Raw genomic sequence first — 24701 nt, 5'->3', positions numbered from 1 at the left:
GGGGGTAGATTCCTGCCTGCTGACTCCGCCCAGTAGGCGGAGTATAAATGTGTGGGCTCTCCGAGCTGCAGCCATTTCGGCAGCAGCTGCGGGAGGCTCCACATCTCTGCTTAATAAAGCCTCGATTACTCTCTCCTCTCATCTCGTCATAATTGATAGTGCATCAATTTATTACGCAGAGATTTTACAGCGATGGATCTCCGCATCAAGCCTGATCGCCTGCAGCTGCACCCTCAAGCAGACAATGCCAAGTCGACCTTCGCACATTGGCTAGCTTGCTTTGAAGCAGACATTGGATCTGCGACAGACCCACCCTCAGAGGCACAGAAGCTCCAGATCCTTTACATGCGGCGATATCTTTCCCCTCATCCGGCAAGCACCGACCTGCGCTGAGGCCATGGCGCTACTGAAGGAGAACTACACTCAGCAGACTAAGAAAATCTATGCCAGGCACCTCCTGTCCACGCGGCATCAAGTCCCCGGTGAGTCTGTGGAAGGTTTCTGGCGTGCCCTGCATGTTCTGGTGGGAGTTTGCGATTGCCAGGCCGTTTCGGCTGCTGAACATTCTGACCTGCTACTTAGAGATGCGTTCGTTACGGGCATAGGGTCGGCCTACATCCGGCAGCGCCTCTTAGAAGGGGCTACCCTCGACCTCGCGGCGACCAAGAAACTAGCGCTCTCGCTCAAAGTGGCCTCACGCAATATACAGGCTTATGCCCCCGACCGCACGGCCCACCCCTCCTGGGCATCGTGGACCCCGCCAGCGAACCCCCCACGGTGGACCCCATCAGCGACCTCCCCCAGCCAACCCCAGGCCTGCACCGCGCTGCAGCCAACCAACCCCGGGGGACCCAAGTGCTACTTCTGCGGACACTCAAAACAACATCACTATGGAGACCTCCAGGTGAGGCTTTGTTTACATTAAAGATCCTCAACATTGTCTTCCCATCAAGGTTACATATGTGCATCAAGAGCATGCTCAAAGGCTCCATTGTCCGCAACATATTAGGGGCAGCACGGCAGCATTGTGGATAGCACAATTGCTTCACAGCTCCAGGGTCCTAGGTTCGATTCCGGCTTGGGTCACTGTCTGTGCGGAGTCTGCACATCCTCCCCGTGTGTGCGTGGGTTTCCTCCGGGTGCTCCGGTTTCCTCCTACAGTCCAAAGATGTGCAGGTTAGGTGGATTGGCCATGATAAATTGCCCTTAATGTCCAAAATTTCCCTTAGTGTTGGGTGGGGTTACTGGGTTATGGGGATAGGGTGGAGGTGTTGACTTTGGGTAGGGTGCTCTTTCCAAGAGCCGGTGCAGACTCGATGGGCCGAATGGCCTCCTCTGCACTGTAAATTCTATGAACCCCTGGCAGCGCTGACCGGCGCGGAGAGCGCTCTGCAAGGCCTGCGGGAAGAAAGGACATTTCGCAGCTGTGTGCCAGGCTCGCTCGGTCATCGCTATTATTATCCCAGCACCCCCCATGTGCGAACTGCGGGCGCCGCCATCTTCCTCGCCTCAGACCACGTGCGGCCCGTGGGCACCGCCATCTTGCTCCCTTCACAACACGTGCGGCCACTGGGCGCCGCTATCTTGCTCGCCATCCTGCTCACCTCATAACACGTGCGACCCGTGGGCGCCGCTATCTTGCCTGCCTCAGGACACGTGCTTGTTGGGCACCTCATCAGGCCGCTCATCGCCTGCAACCGCCGCCGACCAGCCTCATCTGGCCTCCATCACGATCGACCAGTCTCGACCGCACAACCTCGCGACCGTGTCGATGACAGTGAAGGTCGACGGGCACAAGATATCCTGCCTTCTGGACTCCGGGAGCACTGAGAGCTTCATCCACCCCGGTACAGTAAGGTGCTGCTCCCTCACGGTACACCCCATCAACCAGAGAATCTCCCTGGCCTCCGGATCCCACTCCGTGGCGATCCGGGGTATTGCACCGCCACCCTCACCATCCGGGGCGTAGAGTTTTGCGTCTTCCGCCTCTACGTCCTCCCCAATCTCTGCGCTGCCTTGCTACTCGGCCTGGACTTCCAGTGCAACTTCCGGAGCCGAACCCTGAAATTTGGCGGGCCCCTACCACCCCTTACTGTATGCGGCCTGACGACCCTTAAGGTCGACCCACCTTCCTTGCGAACCTCACCCCGGATTGCAAACCCGTCGCCACCAGGAGCAGACAGTACAGCGCCCAGGACAGGACCTTCATCAGGTCTGAGGTCCAGCGGCTGCTGCGGGCAGATATTATCGAGGCCAGCAACAGCCCCTGGAGAGCCCAAGTGGTAGTGGTGAAAACTGGGGAGAAAAGCAGGATGGTCATTGACTACAGTCAGACCATCAATCGGTACACGCAGCTCAACGCATACCCCCTCCCACGCATATCTGATATGGTCAATCAGATTGCACAGTACCGGGTCTTCTCGACAGTGGACCTGAAATCTGCCTACCACCAGCTCCCCATTCGCAAGGCAGACCGCCCATACACTGCGTTTGAAGCAGACGGCCGCCTTTACCATTTCCTTAGGGTTTCCTTCGGTGTCACTAACAGGGTTTTGGTCTTCAAACAGGAGATGGACCGAGTGGTTGACCGGTACGGACTGCGGGCCACTTTCCCGTACCTGGATAACGTCACCATCTGCGGCCACGATGCTAACCTTTCCAAATTCCTCCACACCGCCAAACTCCTCAACCTAACCTACAACAAGGAGAAGTGCGTGTTCAGCACGAACCGGTTAGCCATCCTCGGCTATGTGGTTCAGAACGGAGTTCTAGGGCCCGACCCTGATCGCATGCGCCCCCTCATGGAACTCCCCCTTCCCCACTGCCCCAAGGCCCTCAAATGATGCCTGGGGTTTTGCTCGTACTACGCCCAGTGGGTCCCTAACTATGCGGCCCGCCCACTCATCCACTCCACAGTTTTCCCCCCTTACGGCCGAGGCTCATCAGGCCTTCAACCGTATCAAGGCCGACATCGCCAAGGCCGCGATGCACGCAGTCGACGAGGCGCTCCCCTTCCAAGTCGAGAGCGATGCATCAGACGTCGCTCTGGCCGCCACCGTCAACCAGGCAGGCAGGCCCGTGGCATTCTTCTCCCGCACCCTCCATGCCTCCGAAATTCAGCACTCCTCTGTCGAAAAGGAGGCCCAAGCTTTCGTTGAAGTTATGCGGCATTGGAGGCATTACCTGGCCGGCAGGAGATACACTCTCCTCACTGACCAATGGTCGGTTGCCTTCATGTTTAACAACACACAGCGGGATAAGATCAAAAATGATAAGATCTTGAGGTGGAGAATTGAGTTCTCCACCGACAATTACGAGATTTTGTATCGCCCCAGTAAGCTCAACGAGCCCCCTGATGCGCTATCCCGACTCCGGACCCTGCACGACGATCTCTCTCACCCAGGGGTCACCCGCTTTTGTCACTTCATAAAGGCCCGCAATCTGCCCTACTCCATCGAGGAAGTCAGGGATGTCACCAGAGACTGCCAGGTCTGCACGGAGAGTAAACCGCACTTCTACCGGCCAGACCGTGCACGCCTGGTGAAGGCCTCCCGCCCCTTTGAATGCCTCAGCGTGGACTTCAAATGCCCCCTCCCCTCCACCGACCGCAATACGTATTTTCTTAATGTGGTCGACGAATATTCAAGATTCCCCTTCGCCATCCCATGCTCCGATATGACGTCTGCCACCGTCATCAAAGCCCTCAACACCATCTTCGCTCCGTTCGGTTTCCCCGCCTACATCCACAGCGACAGGGGATCCTCATTTATGAGCGATGAGCTGCGCCAGTATCTGCTCAACAGGGACATTGCCTCAAGCAGGACGACCAGCTACAACCCCCAGGGGAAACGGGCAGGTGGAGAGGGAGAATGGGGCGGTTTGGAAGGCCGTTCAGCTGGCCCTACGGTCCAGAAATCTCCCGGCCTCCCACTGGCAGGAGGTCCACCCCGACGCCCTTCACTCCATTTGGTCGCTCTTGTGCACGGCGACTAACGAAACCCCCCCATGAACGTCTCTTTGCCTTCCCCAGGAAATCCACCTCCGGGGTTTCGCTCCCAATGTGGCTGGCAGCTCCAGGACCCGTTCTCCTCCGCAAGCACGTGCGGCTCCACAAGGCGGACCCGTTGGTTGAGAGGGTACAGCTACTCCACACGAACCCACAGTATGCCTACGTCGCGTACCCCGACGGCCACCAAGACACAGTCTCCCTCAGGGACCTGGCGCCAGTTGGGTCCCCACACCCCCCCCCCTTCTGCCCCGACGCCAACCTCCCTCCCCCTGGTGCACCCCACCACAGCCCCCGCTCCAGGACGATCTGTCCTCCCCTTGGTCCCACCCGGGGATGAAGATGAGGTCGACACGCTCCCGGAGTCACCGACGACCGAGCCGACGTCTGAATCGCCACCAGAACTGCGGCGCTCGCAACGACGGATCAAGACGCCCGATCGTCTAACTTTGTAACCTCTTTCTTAAATTTTAAACAACCTGTATGTAAATAGTTTTCCAACACCCCCGCTGGACTCTTTTTTAACAGGGGGTGAATGTGGTAGTCACCACTGTTGTATTGTACATACTGCATATGAGGGTATTACGGTAAGGCCCCTGTACTACAGGTATGGGAGTAGATCCCTGCCTACTGGCTCCGCCCAGTAGGCGGAGTATAAACGTGTGGGCTCTCTGAACTGCAGCCATTTAGCAGCAGCTACGGGAGGCTCCACATCTCTGTGTAACAAAGCCTCGATTACTCTCTACTCTTGTCTCGTCGTAATTGATAGTGCATTAGTGACCCAAGCCGGAAATCGAACTTGGGACCCTGGAGCGGTGAAGCAATTGTGCTAACCACTGTGCTACTATGCTGTCCTCTGCGGGGTTAACAAAGACTCAGGCCTAGCAATGAGCTAGGAGATAGCAAGGCCTAGCAAGATCCAGGCTCTGGTTTAATCGCCTTCAAGCACTCAATCTAATTTTCAAGGCTCACACCTGAATGATTGGTTCCCAGGCCAATCTGGTCTGTGTAAAACCATATCCCAGCAAGTCAGTATCTTCAGGAGAGAAGGGGGAGTGGGGTGGTGGTGATGATAGTGGTGGTGGTGAATATCGGCAGAAAATAAATAACCATGATCGGTCCTAGAGAAACAACATTTATATTGGTCCTTAATCTGTATTCAAAACGTGTCAATTCATTTGAAAGACTTGAAGAAATTGCTCGAGGAAAGGTTTCTTTTTAATTAGCAAGAATTCTCAAGTCTCATACACATGAAGAAATGGTATCACAATGTAATTCAATGAGAATAATTCTCGTTAGCAAACACAACTGCAATATATTGAGAACTTGTAACCCATATGTTGTATATGTCTTCACCCATATGTTGTACATCTTATTAAATAGGCACTGATTAGACCAAAGAACCTCCCAGAAATTACCCGACTCGCCAGTGGGAAGTCACATGGTCGTTGTTTAAAAACGTGAAGCTGGCGCAATGGCTGCTGAAGGGAAGTGAGGAGGTGAGCAGTCATCTCCATTTTCTAGCATGCAGCTCAAGAGCACCAGTGCTTGGGGGAGGGGGACCCCTTGGGGGGGGTTGGGCTTGGTCGGGGGCTGAAATGTTCCAGGTCGGGGGTCGCCCCTGGGCCGGGCTGTGGGTCAGGAGCTTTGCGTCTGTGAGGCCTTCAAGCCATCTTTAAATATAGTGGATACCCATAACAGGGGCAAGCTGCAGCCTGTCTGTCCCACCAAACGTATCCAGGGCAGCCTTCAATGCTGAAATTCAATTTCACTCCCTTTGGCTGTGACCAGCCTCTAGCTGCACAGCTGAAGGCGATTGCAAATGAGCCTTGTTGGTTGTGAGAGCATGGCATAGCATTCTCAAGGAAATTTTGAAGCATGAAAAGTGTGCCTGAACTTTAGGAGCGTCAGCACCATAGAAGCAGCTGCCAATAATCAAACACTAAAGATCTGGGCTTCAGCATTGAGAATCCTCTCGTGAAAGGGTAAGAGTGTGGATCAGGGGAGGGCACCGGAGCACGGCCTCCCTAATGTTCCCGGCAGAGGTCTGGGGGGAAATGCCAAGGCCGCCCAAAATTACACTTAGAAATGTTTCCATTGAATCATGCCCTTAATGTTTTGTAAAGACTCTAATAGCCTGTTTATAAAGTCTGATAAACATTTTCCTTCATTATAATGGAAACATCACACTTATTTGTAAAAATAACAATGTCAACTCCCACACATAATAACCATCACCACAAAATTTCCCCACTGTTTCTTTTCATTTGCTACCACTTTCATTTCTATTCTTCAGCTCCAGTAACTACAGAAAAGACCTGTGGGTGAGAGACTGACACATTCAGTGCTGTCAGGCGAGACATCAATATATTGCTCACAATCCTGCAGCCTGCTTAGTGTTCTGACTTCCAGCTTGGACAAAAAATAAGGATGGCTGTCATTGTAACTTCACCATGTGCTTCATAAGGAGATACAATGTGAAAATGATTGTGTTCTTATTCCTCAATAAAAACCATTTATCTGATCATTAGCACATTGCTGGTTGTCGGAGCTTGCTATCTGCACATTAGCTGCCATATTTTCTACACCACAACAGTGACCACACTTCAAAAGTATTTCATTGACATCGGGAGGTTGTGAAAGGCACTGTATAAATGCAAGGATTTCTTTTTACCTCAAGAGTAACAATGTCACTCAAACATCACTGTCACATCATAGCTACTCTTAAGTATAGAGTGCCGCAACCATAATTTTACTCGGTCAAAAGAATTGCTGTTTACTGCTCCACAAAATAGGCTACCACATCAGACCCAAATGTGTGGAAGAGATAGGAATATATTAAAATGGATTGTCAAATGGTTGGTCGATAGTCAATCGAGTGACGGTATGCGGGCATGTATTTGGTCAGCAACCAGTTACCAGTGGAATGCCAGATGGTTCTGCTTTAGGGTTGCTGTTGTTCCTCATTGTTACAACAAAAGCAAAAGAAGGATTATGTCCAAAGTGTCCACATTTGCAGACAACACCAATTTGGGAGCAGTGGAAAATGATGATATCAAAGCACGCATTCAAAAGAGCTTGTTAAGTTTGATCAGTGAGGGGGGAACTGGCTGGCAGATGTAATTCAATACCAGGAAATGTATGGTACTGAGGCACAAGTGAGGTTGGGCTGGATTATTTTCTATATAGGGATAGACTTCACTGAGCAAGAGGGAGACTGTGGGATTTTAGTGGGCATGTCAATTAAACCGCCAAAACAATATTCCCAGGCTGTTTGGGGGTGAAGCATGCAATATAAAAATTCAGAGACATCATTTAAAGTTGCATTTAGCCCTGGTGAGACCACGTTTGGACTACCTTTTGCTGTTTTGTTGTTTCGATTCCAAAAATAATAATTCATTATTGGACGGCGCTTGAAGGAGGGTGGCATGGTTGAACCCAGACTAAGGGGCAATGTATAAAGAAAAGTTTTCACTTGAAAAGAGAAGGCTAAGCGGGATAAGGTTCCTGAAAAATTTGAACAAATTGGATCCACATAGGTTCTATATATAGCAGAAAACCTAAGCACAAGGCGTCATATTTTTAAAATGTTAACAAAAGGGAACAGGAATTGCATGAGGAAAGTTGTTGCAACCAAAATAAGGGAAAATATGTAGAACAGACTGGTTTCTCTCAGTAAATTTAATTCTAGATGATCAGAAATAGACCAAAGCAATACTGTGGATAGATGGACAACATGAGCTGAAATTACTGATATATTAGTAATGGAATAATTGATCCTTTAAACACTTAGTGACATTTTCCATGCTCTAATTTATATTTTGTTCCTTACTCTGCGTTTATCCAGCAGATTTATTTTAATTAATAATTACTGCTCAGGTTTAACATTCGTTCTGTCAATTGGAACAAGTGGTCATGGTGTGGAGAAAACTAACTCAAAGAATCTATAGAATAAAATATCATTACATAGGAAATTAAAATTCAGCAGACATGCTGTATGATCTATCTAGTTCTACATTGCTGAAGTCGTTCATTCTTGAACTGAAGTAACTCTGGACTTCAGTCATCAGATTGCAAAGCCACTTGTCAGGTCATTCTTAAACTGCTCTGATATACACTTGATTACATGAACTTTATAGCATTCGGGACTAAAGAGCGTTACTTTGCCATTGCTGCCTTTGTCAGTATTGTTGGTGTTACTGACTGTAGCCAGGTATCCATCAATGCAGCTGCTTTGAACTTTGAAGTTAATGTTCAACTATGTGATTACAGGCATGTCAGCCCAGATAGCCACAACTCATTTATCATGTCACTGGTAACATTAGCTTAGGCAAGAGGACTTAGTAAGTGTAAACAAAGTGATGATGGATCCAGGGTTAAGAGACGATCCTGAAAATCCCTGGCTTTAGGCTTTAGTTTCTACGTACTGTCCTTCCCTCATACTCAGGTAACAGCTGAGGCCATCGCCTACAACATTAGTGTATGACTTAAGAAGATAACTCCACATAATTGAACTTAAAAAACACACATCTCCCCTATTAATTAGAATGAACGCTGTCTTTCGAGATTTTACAATGATCGGATAAAAACCCAATTTCTAGAGGCTTGTGAGTAGTCTACTGTGCATCATTAGGTCATAGGTGTATAGAGCACAGAAAAGGCACTTCGGCTCATTGAGTCAGCACTGGTCAAAAACAACCACCTGACTATTCTAACCCCATTTTCCAGCACTCGGCTCATAGTCTTGTGTGCCTTGAAATCAAAGTGCACAACTAAATACTTCTTAAATGCAACGAGGGTCTCTGCTTCCACCACCCTTTCAGGCAGTGAGTCCCAGACTATCACCACACTCTGGGTGAAAAGGTTTTTCCTCACATCCCCTCCAAACCTCCTTCCCCGAACTTAAATCTACACCCCCTTGTCATTCATCCATCCACCAAGTAGAAAAGTTTTTTCCTGTCTATTTATGCCCCTGATAATTTTACACGTCTCAATCATGTCCCCACTCAGTCTCTTCTGTTCCAAGGAAAACAACCACAGTCTATCGAATCTCTCTTCGTGGCTAAAAAATCTCCAGCCCCGGCAACATCCTGGTAAATTTCCTCTTCACGTTTTCCAGTGCTACCACATCCCTCCTATAATGTGGATTCCAGAACTGCAAACAATACTCTAGCTCTGACCTAACAAACATTTTATACAATTCCAGTATAACCTCCCTGCTCTTAAACACTATATCACTAATAAAGGTAAGTATATCATATGTCTTCTTAACCACTGTGTCCACCTGCTCTGCTATCTTAAGGGACTGGTGTACATACATGCACACCAAGGTCCCTCTGATCCTTGGTGCTTCCCAAGGTCCTGCTGTTGTATTCCTAATGTATTCCCTTGCCTTGTTTGTCCTGCCCAAGTGCATCACCTCACACTTATCTGAATTGGATTCCATTTGCCACTGATCAGCCCATCTGACCAGCCAGTCTATATCCCCCTGTAATCTCAGCCTATTTACCTCACACTATTTGCCAACCCACCAATTTCAATATCCGCGAATTTACTGATGAACACTCCTCCATTCAAGCATATATCATTTATATGAACCGCAAATAGCAAGGGCCTCAACACTCATCCCTGCGGGACCCCACTGGACACAGGCTTCCAGTCAGAAAAACACTCTTCGACCATCACCCTTGTCTCCTGCCACTCAGTTAATTCTGGATCCAATTTGCCAAATTTTGATCCCATGGACTCCTTTGTTATCAGTCTCCCATGTGGGACCTTATCAAAAGCTTTGCTGACGTCCAAGGCTGGCTTTTCCGCTGTGCGTTCACCCCGCTACCGCTGCTCGCGAGGACGGAGAATTTGGCCAAATTTCCCATTCATTGCAGTGGGAGCGGAGAATCCCACTGTCGTGAACGGACGCAGAATCCGTCTCAAGTAGACTTCGTCAAACACATTGTCCTCACCTGCACATCTGGTCACCTCAAAATTCAAAAAATTCAATTACGTTGATCAGACATGATCTCCCCTTAACAAAATATGAATGTCTGAAAGTTGGAAGTAATCTGGGGCAAATGCCAGAACAAAATATTTTTTGACATGGGGTGTAAAATTCCAAAATCCACATTTTCCTTTGACTATTAGTCATAACAATCATTTATTTAAACAAATACAGGTAACAGCATGATGGTGCACGTTGTAAGGGCGGGAGGTACAATGAAAGTAACTCCGGCAAGTCATTATGATGAATCCTGGAGATTGTAAATACTGCAGCTATAGTACACCAATCAAAAATGGATGGATAAAGTCAGTCAGAGATACAAATCAAGCAAACTATTCTTTCCTGGATGATGTTGTGCTTCCTATGTTTGCAGCTGCATTCATTATGCAAGTATCCATCACACTCCTAACTGTACACAGAGAAAATGATTACATCTTTAATAAGGACATAATGAGTCCACACCAAGTAAAATAAGAAACAAAGTTTTATTTACAAGAACAATGGGCGAGATTCTCTGATCCTGAGGCTAAGTGTTGACTCCATCGTAAATGCGGTCGCGTTTCTCGACGACGTCAACATGGCCTCAGGAGCAGCAATTCTGACTCCTACAGGAGGCTAGTATGCCGCTTCACCTGCTGATCCCCGGCATCAAATGGGCGCCGTGGGGCCAGCGCGACTGCCACACATGCGCGGTGTCTCCCTTCTCCGTGCCGGCCCCTGTAGCCTTACGACATGTTGCATCGGGGCCGGCGCGGAGAAGGGAGCCACCGCGCATGTGTGGCAATCGCGCCGGCCCCACTGCGCATGCGCAGACCCACGGCGCCAATTTGACGCCGGGAATCGGCAGGTGGAGCAGCGTACTAGCCCCCTGTAGGAGTCAGAGGGGATCACAAAAGAGGCCCCCAGCCCGAGAGGCCGACCCGGCGATCGATAGGCCCTGATCGAGGGCCAGGCCACTGAGGAGGCCCCCCGGGGGTCGGAGCCCCCCTCCCTCCCTCCAGACCGCCCCCCTGATGCATCCACATCGAGGTCCCGCCGGGTAAGAGAGGTGTGGATGGCGCAGGCAGGACTCTGCTTTTTTAGTGTCGCTTTTTTAGAATCGCCGGGGTGGGGGCTCCGTAGCGCGGCCCCTGACTGGCGCCGCGCCGGTGCCAATGGCGCCGATTCTCCACTGTCCGGAGAATCGATGGACCGGCATCGGGGCGGCGTGGTGCGATTCACGCCGGTCCCCGCGATTCTCCGGCCCGGCTGGGTGAGAGAATCCCGCCCAATATGTACACTGCCTGGTTGATCCCTAGCGGGTTCCTATTCTAGTTGGTGCCTTACTCGCCGACCTTTTTTAAATTAGCTGCGGTCCAATGGCTACCCTGCGCCAGAAAAGCCGCTTGCCATGGCGCAGCGTGGTCGATAAGAGCCAGTAGACCCCGGTCCCGTGATCTACCTGACTCACAATGCTTCGCGGGATCCAAAGCGGTCTCGTGAGACGTTGCAATGTGAATCCCACCAATTGTGGGATAACGTTTTGGCAAATCTGCATATTAGGGCAAGACAGTAAGTCTCATTCTAATGTGCAGATTCCCGAGGTACCTGAGGCTTTGGGATTCATCCCCTTCGCTTCGGAGACATCAGGCGAGCGCCGTGCAGCACTGATCTCTACAAACGGGGCCCAGACAGAACAGCACTCATGGGGGTCTCCAACGGGATCGATGTCCCTCAGCTGCATGCCCTTTGGGCAGAGTGGTGCCCTGGTACTGCAAGTGCCACCTGGGTACACTGGCAGTGCCAGCCTGGCACTGCCAAGGGCCCATGGTGGCATTGCCAACTGGCATGGGCACTGCCAGGGTGCCAAGCTGGCATTTTTTTTCATGAGTGAATGGGTCGGGGGTGCCCTGCATGGGTGTTGGGGGAGGTGCAGGGACGCTTCCATAGTGCATTTGGGCTGGGGGGTGGGCCGGCCCCTTATACAACTTGAGCCGCATTGAATAGCCATGTGTTTCTCGACGCTGCAAGCGCTGGGAAACACGCGGTTAAACACTCTCGTTATGGGACTTTGTTCCCATTTGGTTGAAACGAGCCCAATTGTTAATTGAAAAACCCCACCCACAGCGGGGAGTTCATACTCCACAAGGAGCACCGGGAAGATAAGCATTCCCACTCCGTATGTCCCATGCGGGATATTGCAACATCCATGTTGCAGCTGTGCCAAAACCCAGCATTAAATATTTCTTTTAATGCTCCCAATTAAGGGGCAATTTCACGTGGCCAATCCACCCACCCTACACATCTTTGTTTGTGGCGGTGAAACCCACACAGACACGGGGAGAATGTGTAAACTCCACACAGATAGTGAACCCGGGGCCGGGATTGAACCCAGGTCCTTGGCGCCGTGAGGCTGCAGTGCTAACCAGTGCACCACTGTGCCGCCTACCCAACATTATAATAAGACACTTTCATCATCTTCTATTTGTATGGTTTAGTGTTGATTGTAATGTGGCTCATAAAATCTTACCTCAAAAGTGCAAATAGTCTGAATGAAACAGTGTTCTTCTATATTTAAGGCTAGATTAGACAGGATTTTTGATCTCTCAGGGACATGGGGGGCAGGTAGGAAAGTGGAGGTGAAGCTGAAGATCAGCCATGTTTGTACTAAATGGCGGAGCAGGTTTGACAGGCTGTCTGATTTACTCTGCCTCCTTATCTCTTTGTGTCTTTTGAAGATAAAGCTTATTTACAGGGATTTTTAAAAACAAATACAGCAATGAATGTATTCACCATAGAATCATAGAAATTACAGTGCAGAAGGACTCCACTCAGCCCTTCGAGTTATCACCGGCCCTTGGAAAGAACACCCGACATAAGCCCACACCTCCACCCTATCCCCATAACCCAAGGAACCCACCTGTTATAAACTGCCTGACGATTGGCTGGGGACTAATGACTATCCCACAATCCTATGGGAGTATGAACTTCCCCAGTGAGGGGGGCGGAGAAACTCCTACTATAAATAAGCTGGCCAGTCCAGGAACCAGGAGGAAGGAGAAGGTAGCAAGGGAAGTTACTGCTACTGTTATGTATATATTGTTATAGTAAATAAACATTATTATTTTTGTATTCTTAAAACTCGTGCTGGATTCTTCGGGGCCCTTACAAAACCACCTAACCAACTGGACACGAAGAGGCACTTTAGCATGGCTAATCCACCTAATCTGCACATCTTTGGACTGTGGGAGGAAACTGGAGCACCCGGAGGATACCCACGCAGACACGGGTAGAAAGTGCAAACTCCACACCCGAGGCCTGAATTGAACCCGGCTCCCTGGCGCAGTGAGGCAGCAATGCTAACCATTGTGCCACCATGCCGCTCATGTTGGCTATCCAATAGCTTAGTGAGTAAGTTCACTGTCTCACCAGGTACTGAAGCAGAAAGATACCAGTACTACCACTAGTGATGTTGTAGCCATTTAAAATGGCCAACTCCCGATTGAAAATGGTGAACGGCAAAGGCTGATGGGAAAATCAGCCAACAAGACAAAAAACAGCAGCTGCAGGTTGGCTGTGCATTTACCTCTGGAAAGGTCAGACAATATCGATACCAGCAACCATCAGCATAACAAAACAACAGCCATCTGCATACTAATGAGCAATCCCCGGGAACAATAAGCAACATTTTGGACACACAAAGCAAAACCAGACTCTTCGGCGCCAGCAGGAGCCTACACAAAAGGAGGTGAACGAGCACCTTAAGACCGCCCATCGATCAGGGAACCGCTCCAGCATTGGAGAAAATCGAACCAAGCGATTGGGACAAAATCCAATCACTTGGGACCAGGTACAGGGTCCGCCCCGAAAGGCGGGAAGCCCCTGGGGACGAAAAGAATTGAGCCCCAAGTTCAAATCGCTCTCTTCTCTTCCTCTTCGCTCTCTTCACGCTCTTCTTCCTGCCCGGGTCACCCAGCAACAACGAACCAACATTGACCGTGACCGGAGCAGTGAAGATCGGACTCGTAAGTCTTAATTCAACGCTCGCTATGAGATAGGCGCTCCTAGCTACCAATCTGTACCAACTTCGAATCCCGCAGGCTCAGATCCCGAACAAAAGGCCATTTGTTTCCCTGACCTGGTGGGCCAGTTCCAAGTTAAGTATAGGCCTGTTAGTTGTAGAAGTAGCTTAGACGTAGAATTTGTGCATGAGTAGCGATTACTGTGTATAATAAATGTGCTTTGATTTAAACCTTACTAATCGGTGTATTGGATTATTGATCATTACTTGGGCTTGAACCTCGTGGTGGTATCATAAAGATACCTGGCGACTCGAGAGCAAAGGTAATAAAACAGAGCAATTGAACTAAGGCAAAGTTAGCAACAATGTAAAGAGACACCTGACCTCGAGTTTAGATCAGCAGTGTAGAGATAGGTAGCAACATGTAAAGATATGCCAGGACAACTCCATACCTGTACGCTCTACTGTAAATATGTACACAGTTTTTTCTGTGGTAATGGTAATAAAGACTGCTTGGCAACTTCTAAAAGACCACTTAATGGCGTCTAAGCAGTACACATCACAAGTAGTGACAACCCAACAAAACAGAAATTGTGCACTTGTATAGAAAGATCAACACCAACCATCATAGCTCAATTATGAAACTGATAATTGGCATGAAGCATGAGACGGCTCTCAGAGACTGTCAAATTTATTGCAAGTTTCAAACAAGAACCAAATATTCTCCTGGAGTCCTGGCCAACATTTCAAACCACATAAACAAAAAAGAAAATAACCATCATTTATTTGTTGCTGGGAGGACTTTGCTGTGGGCGAATTGATTTCTGCGTCTGAATCTTTTCAGCTTTGATTGCCGCAAAGTTGATTCTATCGTACTGTGGGATGGCCAAAAGAGATGGAAGACATTACACTGAGATAAAGCCTGAACTGGAGCTTTACTTGCCACATGAGCTGGCAATAGCCAAAATGAATGTGTTACAAAACAAATTTGGAAAAGGTGTATATACCAATATTCATTGGTATATTTATTTATTTTTTTCTTCGTTGTTTATTTATTTATTTAAATTCTTTGGGGGGGAAATTGAAATTGTTCAAGTTAACCGAAGGTTTAAGACATGGCAGTAGATCTCAGACCCGTGTCATGCTCCTTGTGTGCGATGTGGGAGCTCAGGGACACGTCCACTGTCCCTGGCTCATTCACGTGCAAGAAGTGTGTCCAGTTGCAGCTCCTGTTAGACCGCTTGACGGCTCTGGAGCTGCGGATGGACTCACTTTGGAGTGTCCGCGATGCTGAGGACGTCGTGGATAGCACGTTTAGCGAGTTGGTCACACCGCAGGTGAAAGGTACTGAGGGAGATAGTAAATGGGTGACCAAAAGACAGAGCAAGAGTAGGAAGGCAGTGCAGATGTCCTCTGCGGTCATCTCCCTGCAAAACAGATATACCGCTTTGGATACTGTTGAGGGAGATGGCTCACCAGGGGAAGGCAGCAGCAGCCAGGTTCATGGCACCGTGGTTGGCTCTGCTGCGCAGCTGGGCAGGAAGAGGAATGGCAGGGCTATAGTGATAGGGGACTCAATTGTAAGGGGAATAGACAGGCGGTTCTGCGGACGCAATCGAGACTCCAGGATGGTATGTTGCCTCCCTGGTGCAAGGGTCAAGGATGCCTCGGAGCGGCTGCAGGACATTCTGGGGGGGGGGGGGGTGAACAGCCAGCTGCCGTGGTGCACATAGGCACCAACGATATAGGTAAAAAACGGGACGAGGTCCTACAAGCTGAATAGAGGGAGCTAGGAGTTAAACTAAAAAGTAGGACCTCAAAGGTAGTAATCTCAGGATTGCTACCAGTGCCACGAGCTAGTCAGAGTAGGAATGTCAGGATAGAGAGGATGGATACGTGGCTCGAGAGATGGTGCAAGAGGGAGGGATTCAAATTCCTGGGACATTGGAACCGGTTCTGGGGGAGGTGGGACCAGTACAAACCGGACGGTCTGCACTTGGGCAGGACTGGAACCGATGTCCTGGGGGGGGGGGGGGTGTTTGCTAGAGCTGTTGGGGAGAGTTTAAACTAATGTGGCAGGGGGATGGGAACCGATGCAGGAAGTTGGAAGGTAGTAAAACAGGGACAGAAATAAAAGGCAATAAGGCGGAAAGTGTAAGGCAGAGAAGCCATAGTCAAAAATCAAAAAGGGCAACAGTACAAGGTACAGTGACTGAGGGGAGCTCAGTGAATAGGACCAGGAATACTAAAAGAAATAAAACGGGAAGTGAAAAATTAATGGTAAGCGACGCGGCAGGTTGTTACAGGAAGATATGGGTTCGACGACAAGGAAAATTAGGAGAAAGGTTAAGAGGAAATATAACTTAGGAGAGGTTACTGATCGAGGTGTTAAGAGTCAGAACAGAGGTGAAAAAGCCAACATAAGTGTACTTTACCTGAATGCTCGTAGTATTCGGAATAAGTTAAATGAGTTGATGGTGCAAATCATCGTGAATGACTATGATTTAGTGGCCATTACTGAAACATGGTTAAAGGATGGTCACGACTGGGAGTTAAATATCCGAGGGTAGCAAACCTTTCGGAAGGACAGAGTGGATGGTAAGCGAGGTGGTGTAGCTCTGTTATTTAAGGATGACATCCGGGCAACAGTAAGGGATGACATCGGTGCTATGGAGGATAAGGTTGAATCCATTTGGGTGGAAATCAGGAATAGTAAGGCAAAAAAGTCACTGATAGGAGTAATCTATAGGCCACCAAATAGTAGCATTATGGTGGGGCAGGCAATAAACAAAGAAGTAACAGATGCATGTAGAAATGTTACAGCAGTTATCATGGGGGATTTTAATCTACATGTTGATTGGTTTAACCAGGTCGGTCAAGGCAGCCTTGAGGAGGCGTTTATAGAATACATCCGCGATAGTTTCCTAGAACAGTATGTAATGGAACCTACGAGGGAACAAGCGGTCCTAGATCTGGTCCTGTGTAATGAGACAGGATTGATTCAGGATCTCATAGTTAGGGATCCTCTCGGAAGGAGCGATCACAATATGGTGGAATTTAAAATACAGATGGAGGGTGAGAAGGTAAAATCAAGCACTAGTATTTTGTGCTTAAACAAAGGAGATTACAATGGGATGAGAGAAGAACTAGCTAAGGTTGACTGGGAGCAAAGACTTTATAGTGAAACAGTTGACAAACAGTGGAGAACCTTCCAAGTGATTTTTCACAGTGCCCAGCAAAGGTTTATACCAACAAAAAGGAAGGGCGGTAAAAAGAGGGAAAATTGACCGTGGAGATCTAAGGAAATAAGGGAGAGTATCAAATTGAAGGAAAAAACATACAAAGTAGCAAAGATCAGTGGGAGACTAGAGGACTGGGAAATCTTTAGGGGGCAACAGAAAGCTACTAAAAAAGCTATAAAGAAGAGTAAGATAGATTATGAGAGTAAATTTGCTCAGAATATAAAAACAGATAGTAAAAGTTTCTACAAATACATAAAACAAAAAAGAGTGGCTAAGGTAAATATTGGTCCTTTAGAGGATGAGAAGGGAGATTTAGTAATGGGAGATCAGGAAATGGCTGAGGAACTGAACAGGTTTTTTGGGTCGGTCTTCACAGTGGAAGACACAAATAACATGCCAGTGACTGATGGAAATGAGGCTATGACAGGTGAGGACCTTGAGAGGATTGTTATCACCAAGGAGGTAGTGATGGGCAAGCTAATGGGGCTAAAGGTAGACAAGTCTCCTGGACCTGATGGAATGCATCCCAGAGTGCTAAAAGAGATGGCTAGGGAAATTGCAAATGCACTAGTGATAATTTACCAAAATTCACTAGACTCTGGGGTGGTCCCGGCGGATTGGAAATTAGCAAACGTGACACCACTGTTTAAAAAAGGAGGTAGGCAGAAAGCGGGTAATTATAGGCCAGTGAGCTTAACTTCGGTAGTAGGGAAGATGCTGGAATCTATCATCAAGGAAGAAATAGCGAGGCATCGGGATGGAAATTGTCCCAATGGACAGACGCAGCATGGGTTCAGAAAGGGCAGGTCGTGCCTAACTAATTTAGTGGAATTTTCTGAGTACATTAACAGTGCGGTAGATAACGGGGAGCCAATGGATGTGGTATATCTGGATTTCCAGAAAGCCTTTGACAAGGTGCCACACAAAAGGTTGTTGCATAAGATAAAGATGCATGGCATTAAGGGGAAAGTAGTAGCATGGATAGAGGATTGGTTCATTAATAGAAAGCAAAGAGTGGGGATTAATGGGTGTTTCTCCGGTTGGTAATCAGTAGCTAGTGGTGTCCCTCAGGGATCAGTGTTGGGCCCACAACTATTCACAATTTACATAGATGATTTGGAGTTGGGGACCAAGGGCAGTGTGTCCAAGTTTGCAGACGACACTAAGATAAGTGGTAAAGCAAAAAGTGCAGAGGATACTGGAAGTCTGCAGAGGGATTTGGATAGGCTAAGTGAATGGGCTAGGGTCTGGCAGATGGAATACAATGTTGACAAATGTGAGGTTATCCATTTTGGTAGGAATAACAGCAAAAGGGATTATTATTTAAATGATAAAATATTAAAACATGCTGCTGTGCAGAGAGATCTGGGTGTGCTAGTGCATGAGTCGCAAAAAGTTGGTTTTCAGGTGCAACAGGTGATTAAGAAGGCAAATGGAATTTTGACCTTCATTGCTAGAGGGATGGAGTTTAAGACTAGGGAGGTTCTGCTGCAATTGTATAAGGTGTTAGTGAGGCCACGCCTGGAGTATTGTGTTCAGTTTTGGTCTCCTTACTTGAGAAAGGACATACTGGCACTGGAGGGTGTGCAGAGGAGATTCACTAGGTTAATCCCAGAGCTGAAGGGTTTGGATTACGAGGAGAGGTTGAGTAGACTGGGACTGTACTCGTTGGAATTTAGAAGGATGAGGGGGGATCTTATAGAAACATATAAGATTATGAAGGAATAGATAGGATAGATGCGGGCAGGTTGTTTCCACTGGCGGGTGAAAGCAGAACTAGGGAGCATAGCCTCAAAATAAGGGGAAGTAGATTTAGGACTGAGTTTAGGAGGAACTTCTTCACCCAAAGGGTTGTGAATCTATGGAATTCCTTGCCCAGTGAAGCAGTAGAGGCTCCTTCATTAAATGTTTTTAAGATAAAGATAGATAGTTTTTTGAAGAATAAAGGGATTAAGGGTTATGGTGTTCGGGCCGGAAAGTGGTGCTGAGTCACAAAAGATCAGCCATGATCTCATTGAATGCCAGAGCAGGCCCGAGGGGCCAGATGGCCTACTCCTGCTCCTAGTTCTTATGTTCTTATGTTCTCTTCCCCAATACTGACTTGCGAACAAAATTCATGTTTTAAGGTTGCTCTATTTATAACTTGAAAAGGATGAAAGGTTGTGATTACTAAGCACAGCATGAAGAGAATATCGGATGAAAGTGCAGTCATTTAACGCAAGCCTTGCCTATAATTAGTTTAGGGCCAATCTCGAAGGTCAGAAATAGCTTTGAACTCTGGGTGACCAGACATACTACAAACTCAATCCAACTAAATCCCAATTTTAGAAGTTGCTTACTGTCAGCTCAGTTTTTTTCTTCTGCTTTGATAACCCTCCAAATAGTCTGGCAAAATATTTAAAATTGGAAAATGTTACTGGAGCATCCCGAGAATCGGATGAACGAGAATCCAGCAGCTGGATGAACAGATAATTAATGCAGTGCATGAAAAAGTTATATTTTTAATAGTAAATAATTTAGTGTCCCCAGTTCCAAATAAAAACAGGAAGGTCTGGAAATGCTCAGCAGATCAGGTGGCATCAATGGAGAGAGTTTTTTTTAATATAAATGTTTTTTTATTGGGTTTTTGAACAAAGTATATTTACCGTTATATACACAGAATAAGAAATATATATAGAAGAGAAGAGCACACCCAAACATAGCAACAACAAAAAAATAATAAAAAATAAAATAGAATAACTGGTAGGGTATTGTGCACCAGCTCAACAGCAGCAACTCTGTACAACTGGCAAAATTATTTACAACACAAAAGTAGGCAACTGTTTATGGCGGGGGTGTGGGGGCGGGGGAGGCGGGAGGAGACTGGGGAGGTAGATATACATTTGGGTGCCGGAGAAACAATTACAGAGGGCAATACTCGAATGGGTCTGGTGTTGGTGTTGTCACTTGCTTCTCCCGGACGGGTTTCGCTGCCGTTGTCGTCTCGCGCTCACCTCCGCTTCAGCCGTTCGTCCCGTCTTTCGCCTGTATTCTCCTTGTTCTCTGTTCCTGGAGATGCCAAGTTTGTTATCGTATCCCGTGCCCTCCTCCCGGCTATCATTTCCCTGCCTCCCCCCACCTCCCTGGTTCTCCTCTCTTGTTCCCTGTCCCTTCCCTCTCCCCCCCGCTTCTGCCCCCCCCCCCCCCCCCCCCTCACCCCTGTGGTTTGCCTTTCTTTCCTCTTAGGTTTAGTGTGTGTCCACCCTCTCCCGGTCTATCTCTCCCTCTCATGCTTTGGCTACTTTCCCCTGGTTCTTGGCTACCTGGCTATTCTTCTGCTTGTTCGTTGGCCACAAACAGGTCCCGGAACAATTGGGTGAATGACTCCCACATTCTGTGGAAGCCGTCGTCTGACCCTCGGATGGCGCATTTGATTTTCTCCATTTGGAGAGATTCCGAGAGGTCGGACAGCCAGTCTGCAGCTTTGGGTGGTGCTGCTGACCGCCAGCCGAACAGGTTCTACAGCGGGCGATCAGGGAGGCAAAGGCAAGGGCGTCCGCCCTCCTTCCCAGGAATAGATCTGGCTGGTCTGAAACCCCGAAGACCTCCACTTTCGGGCATGGCTCCAACCTCATCCCCACCACTTTGGACATTGCCTCGAAGAAGGCTGTCCAGTACTCCACATGTCTGGGGCAAGATCAGAACATGTGGGCGTGGTTGGCCGGGCCTCCTTGGCACCGTCCGCATCTATCCTCCACCTCTGGGAAGAATCTACTCATACGGGTTCTTGTTAAGTGGGCTCTATGTACCACTTTTAGTTACGTCAGGCTGAGCCTTGCACACGTGGAGGTGGAGTTGACCCTATGCAGTGCTTCGCTCCAGAGTCCCCACCCTATTTCATCCCCAGTCCTCCTCCCATTTCTTTATCGTTGCGTCCAGTACGGTGTCGGCCCTTTCTACCAGTCGGTCATACATGTCACTACAGTTTCCTTTATCTAGTATACTTGCGTCCAGTAACTCTTCCAGTAGTGTCTGTCGTGGCGGTTTTGGGTACATCCTTGTCTCCTTTCGTAGGAAGTTTTTTTAGTTGCAGGTACCTTAGCTCGTTCCCCCTGGCTAGCTGGAATTTCTCTGTCAGTTCGTCCAGTGTTGCGACCCTGCCGTCGGTGTATAGGTCCCTGACTGTCAGTGTCCCTCCGTCCTGTCCCTACCTTTTGAAGGTGGCGTCAGTCAGTGCTGGTGTGAACCTATGGTTGTTGCAGATGGGAGCTTGTCCGACATTTTGGTCAGGCCAAATTGCTGCCGTAGTTGGTTCCAGGACTGGAGGATAGCTATCACCACCGGGCTGCTGGAGTGTTTTTTGGGTGGGGATGGAAATGCTGCCGTGGCGAGGGCCCGGAGGGAGGTCCCCTTACAGGAGGCCTCTTCTGCGCTCACTCACTCAGCTTCTGGCTCCTTGATCCATCCCCTTATTCGCTCAGCCGTCGCCGCCCAGTGGCAGAATTGTAGGTTTGGGAGGGCTAGCCCCCCCCTGGATTTTGTTCTTTGTAGGACCTTCTTTGGGATCCTAGCATTCTTTCCACCCCCCCCCCCCCCCCCCCCCCCCCCCCCCCCCAACGAATGCCATGATTAGTTTGTCTAATGCTTTGAAAAAGGCCTTGGGGATGTAGATCGGGATGGATCTGAATAGGAAGAGGTACCTGGGCAGTACGTTCATTTTGATCATCTGGACTCTCCCCGCGAGGCAGAGTGGGAGTGTGTTCCATCTTTGCAGGTCCTTTTTTACTTCCTCCGTCAGACTGGTGAGGTTCCATTTGTGGATCCCTTTCCAGTCGTGGGCTATTTGGATCCTCAGGTAGCGGAATTTGTGTCGGGCTTGTTTAAACGGCAGTCCCATCAGTGCTGCCCCCCTACTTGTGGGTGTACCGGGAAGATCGCGCTTTTGCTCATGTTGAGTTTGTAGCCCGAGAAGGCGCCAAATTCTTTCAGGAGCACGATGATTCTGTCTATGCTGCTTTGTGGGTCCAAAATGTAGAGAAGCAGGTCATCTGCATAGAGTGAGACTCTGTGCTCTCTGCCGTTCCTTCGGATCCCCCTCCAGCTTTTTGCTCCTCTGAGTCCGATTGCTAGTGGTTCGATCGCTAGAGTGAACAGCAGCGGGGACAGTGGGCATCCTTGTCTGGTGCCCCGTGCAGCTGGAAGTATCGGGAGTTGGTATTGTTGGTCCGTACGCTCGCCATGGGGGCGTTGTGTAGGAGCTTTACCCAGGAGGTGAATCCTGTTCCAAGCCCGAACCGCTCCAGTACCTCTAGGAGGTATTTCCATTCGACTCTGTCGAAGGCCTTTTCTGCGTCTAGGGAGATGATCACCTCTGGTGTTCTCTACCCGGATGGGGTCATTATCACGTTCAGCAGGCGCCTGATGTTCGAGGTTAGCTGTCTACCTTTGACAAAGCCCGTCTGGTCCTCTGCGACCACCTCTGGTACGCAGTCTTCTAGCCTTTTGGCTAGGATTTTGGCCAATATTTTGGCATCTGCGTTCAGCAGTGAGATGGGTCTGTATAACCCACATTCCGTTTGTTCTTTATCTTTCTTCGGTATCAGCGAGATTGAGGCCTGTGCTAGCGTGGGTGGCAGTGTGCCCCTCGCTAGCGAGTCTGTGAACATCTCCCACAGGTGCGGGGCCAGTGCTGTTGCAACTTTTTTGTAGAAGTCAGCCGTGAACCCGTGGTCCCGGCGCCTTCCCCGCCTGCATGGAGCTAATGCTGCCCATGATCTCTCCCAGTGCTAGTGGTGCTTCCAGGCCCTGTTTTCTGCCTCCCAGACTGGTATGTCCATCCATCAAGGAACCGTTTCATCCCAGACTCCCCCATTGGGGGCTCTGAGGTGTACAGCCCTTGGTAAAAGGCCTTGAAAGTTTTGTTGATCTTTTCTGGTTCTGTTTCTAATGTGTCTCTGGTATCCCTGATTTGTGCAATTTCTCTGGTGGCTGCCTGCTTTCTCAGCTGGTGTGCCAAGAGGCGGCTGGCTTTGTCTCAGTGTTCGTACAGGGTCCCACATGCCTGGCAGAGTTGGTGCACTGCTTTCCTGGTGGAGAGCAGATCAAAGTTCCTTTGTAGCTCTTTCCTCTCCGCCAGGAGCTCTACGGTCAGGGCCCCGGAGTATTTACGGTCTACCTCCAGTATGGAGTTGACCAGCTGCTGCCTAGCCGTCTTTTCCTCCCTATCTCTTCGCGCTTTGAAAGTGATGATTTCCCCACTTAGTACGGCTTTCAGCGCTTCCCAGAACGTGGAGGGTGAGACCTCCCCGTTCTGGTTGTTTTCCGTGTACTCTGCTATGGCCCGCAATATCTTTTCGTTGAAGGCCTTGTCAGCTAGTAGGGCAATGTCCAGCCTCCATGTGGGACGTTGGGCCCTGCCCGTCTCCAGCCTCACGTCCATGTAGTGTGGAGAATGGTCTGATATCACAATTGCTGAGTATTCCACTTTGTCTATCCCTGGAAGCACCGTTTTCCCACCACAAAGAAGTCAATTCTGGTGTACACGTTGTGTACTGGGAAGAAGAAGGAGAACTCCTTCTCCCCATGGTGGTTGAACCTCTAGGGGTCCACCGCTCCCATTTGTTCCATAAAGTGACTGAGTTCCCTTGCCATGCTTGAGGTTTTCCCCGTTTTGGGGTTTGATCTGTCTGTCGTTGGATCCTGTACACAGTTGAACTCCCCCCACACACCCCCCCCCCCCCCCACACCCCCCACCCCCGCCGTGATTAGTCGATGCGTCGCTATGTCAGGGATTTCTGCCATGGTCTTCTTGGTGAAGCTCGTGTCGTCCCAGTTGGGTGCGTACACGTTAACTATTATTACCGGTGCCCCATCCAGGTCCCCGCTGACCATGACGTACCGTCCCCCTGGGTCGGTAACCGTCTTTGTCACCCTAAACATCGTCCTCTTGCTGATCAGTATTGCCACCCCCCTGGCCCTTGTCCCATAGCAGGAATGGTAGGTTTGTCCCACCCAGCCCTTTCTTACCCGCCGTCGGTCCTGCTCTCTCAGGTGTATCTCTTGTAGGAAGTCTATGTCGGCCTTCATATTTCTTAGGTGGGTGAGGACTCTGGATCTTTTCACTTGGCCGTTAAGTCCCCTTACGTTCCAGGTGACTATCCTGGTGGGGGGCTTCTGTCCGCTCGCTCCTGTGGGATTAACCATACTTACCTGGTGGACGCGCCCCTGCCCGCCGGTTTTTCCCCTTGTTAGGGGGCCATCCAGGATGGCCGCTGTCACTGCTCTCTCCATGCGGTCATCCTCTGCGCTCCAGGGTTTTCCTTTGCCCAGGGGGCACCTGACATGGCCGCCCACTGTGCGTCCGCCACGCGGGTAGTTCCCTGCACTCTGGAGTCTCCCTTCGCTCAGAGACCGTACAGGGTGGATGCTTGCAGCGATTCCTTGTTTTGAGCCCTTGGTTGTAGAACTTTGTAGCCC

At 49.3% G+C, this 24701-nt stretch overlaps 1 protein-coding gene across 3 annotated transcripts in view; it reads right to left on the bottom strand.

Annotated features, from left to right (window-relative positions):
• The window catches only part of slc12a8 (solute carrier family 12 member 8), a 311686-nt gene that overhangs the window by 112237 nt on the left and 174748 nt on the right, over positions 1 to 24701 (bottom strand). The window lies entirely within an intron of this gene.

This window comes from Scyliorhinus torazame, chromosome 2, assembly GCF_047496885.1.
Source record: "Scyliorhinus torazame isolate Kashiwa2021f chromosome 2, sScyTor2.1, whole genome shotgun sequence".
NCBI classification, from domain to species: domain Eukaryota; kingdom Metazoa; phylum Chordata; class Chondrichthyes; order Carcharhiniformes; family Scyliorhinidae; genus Scyliorhinus; species Scyliorhinus torazame.
Note: the sequence above shows the minus strand (reverse complement) of the source record. Positions and strands in the feature narration are given on the sequence as shown.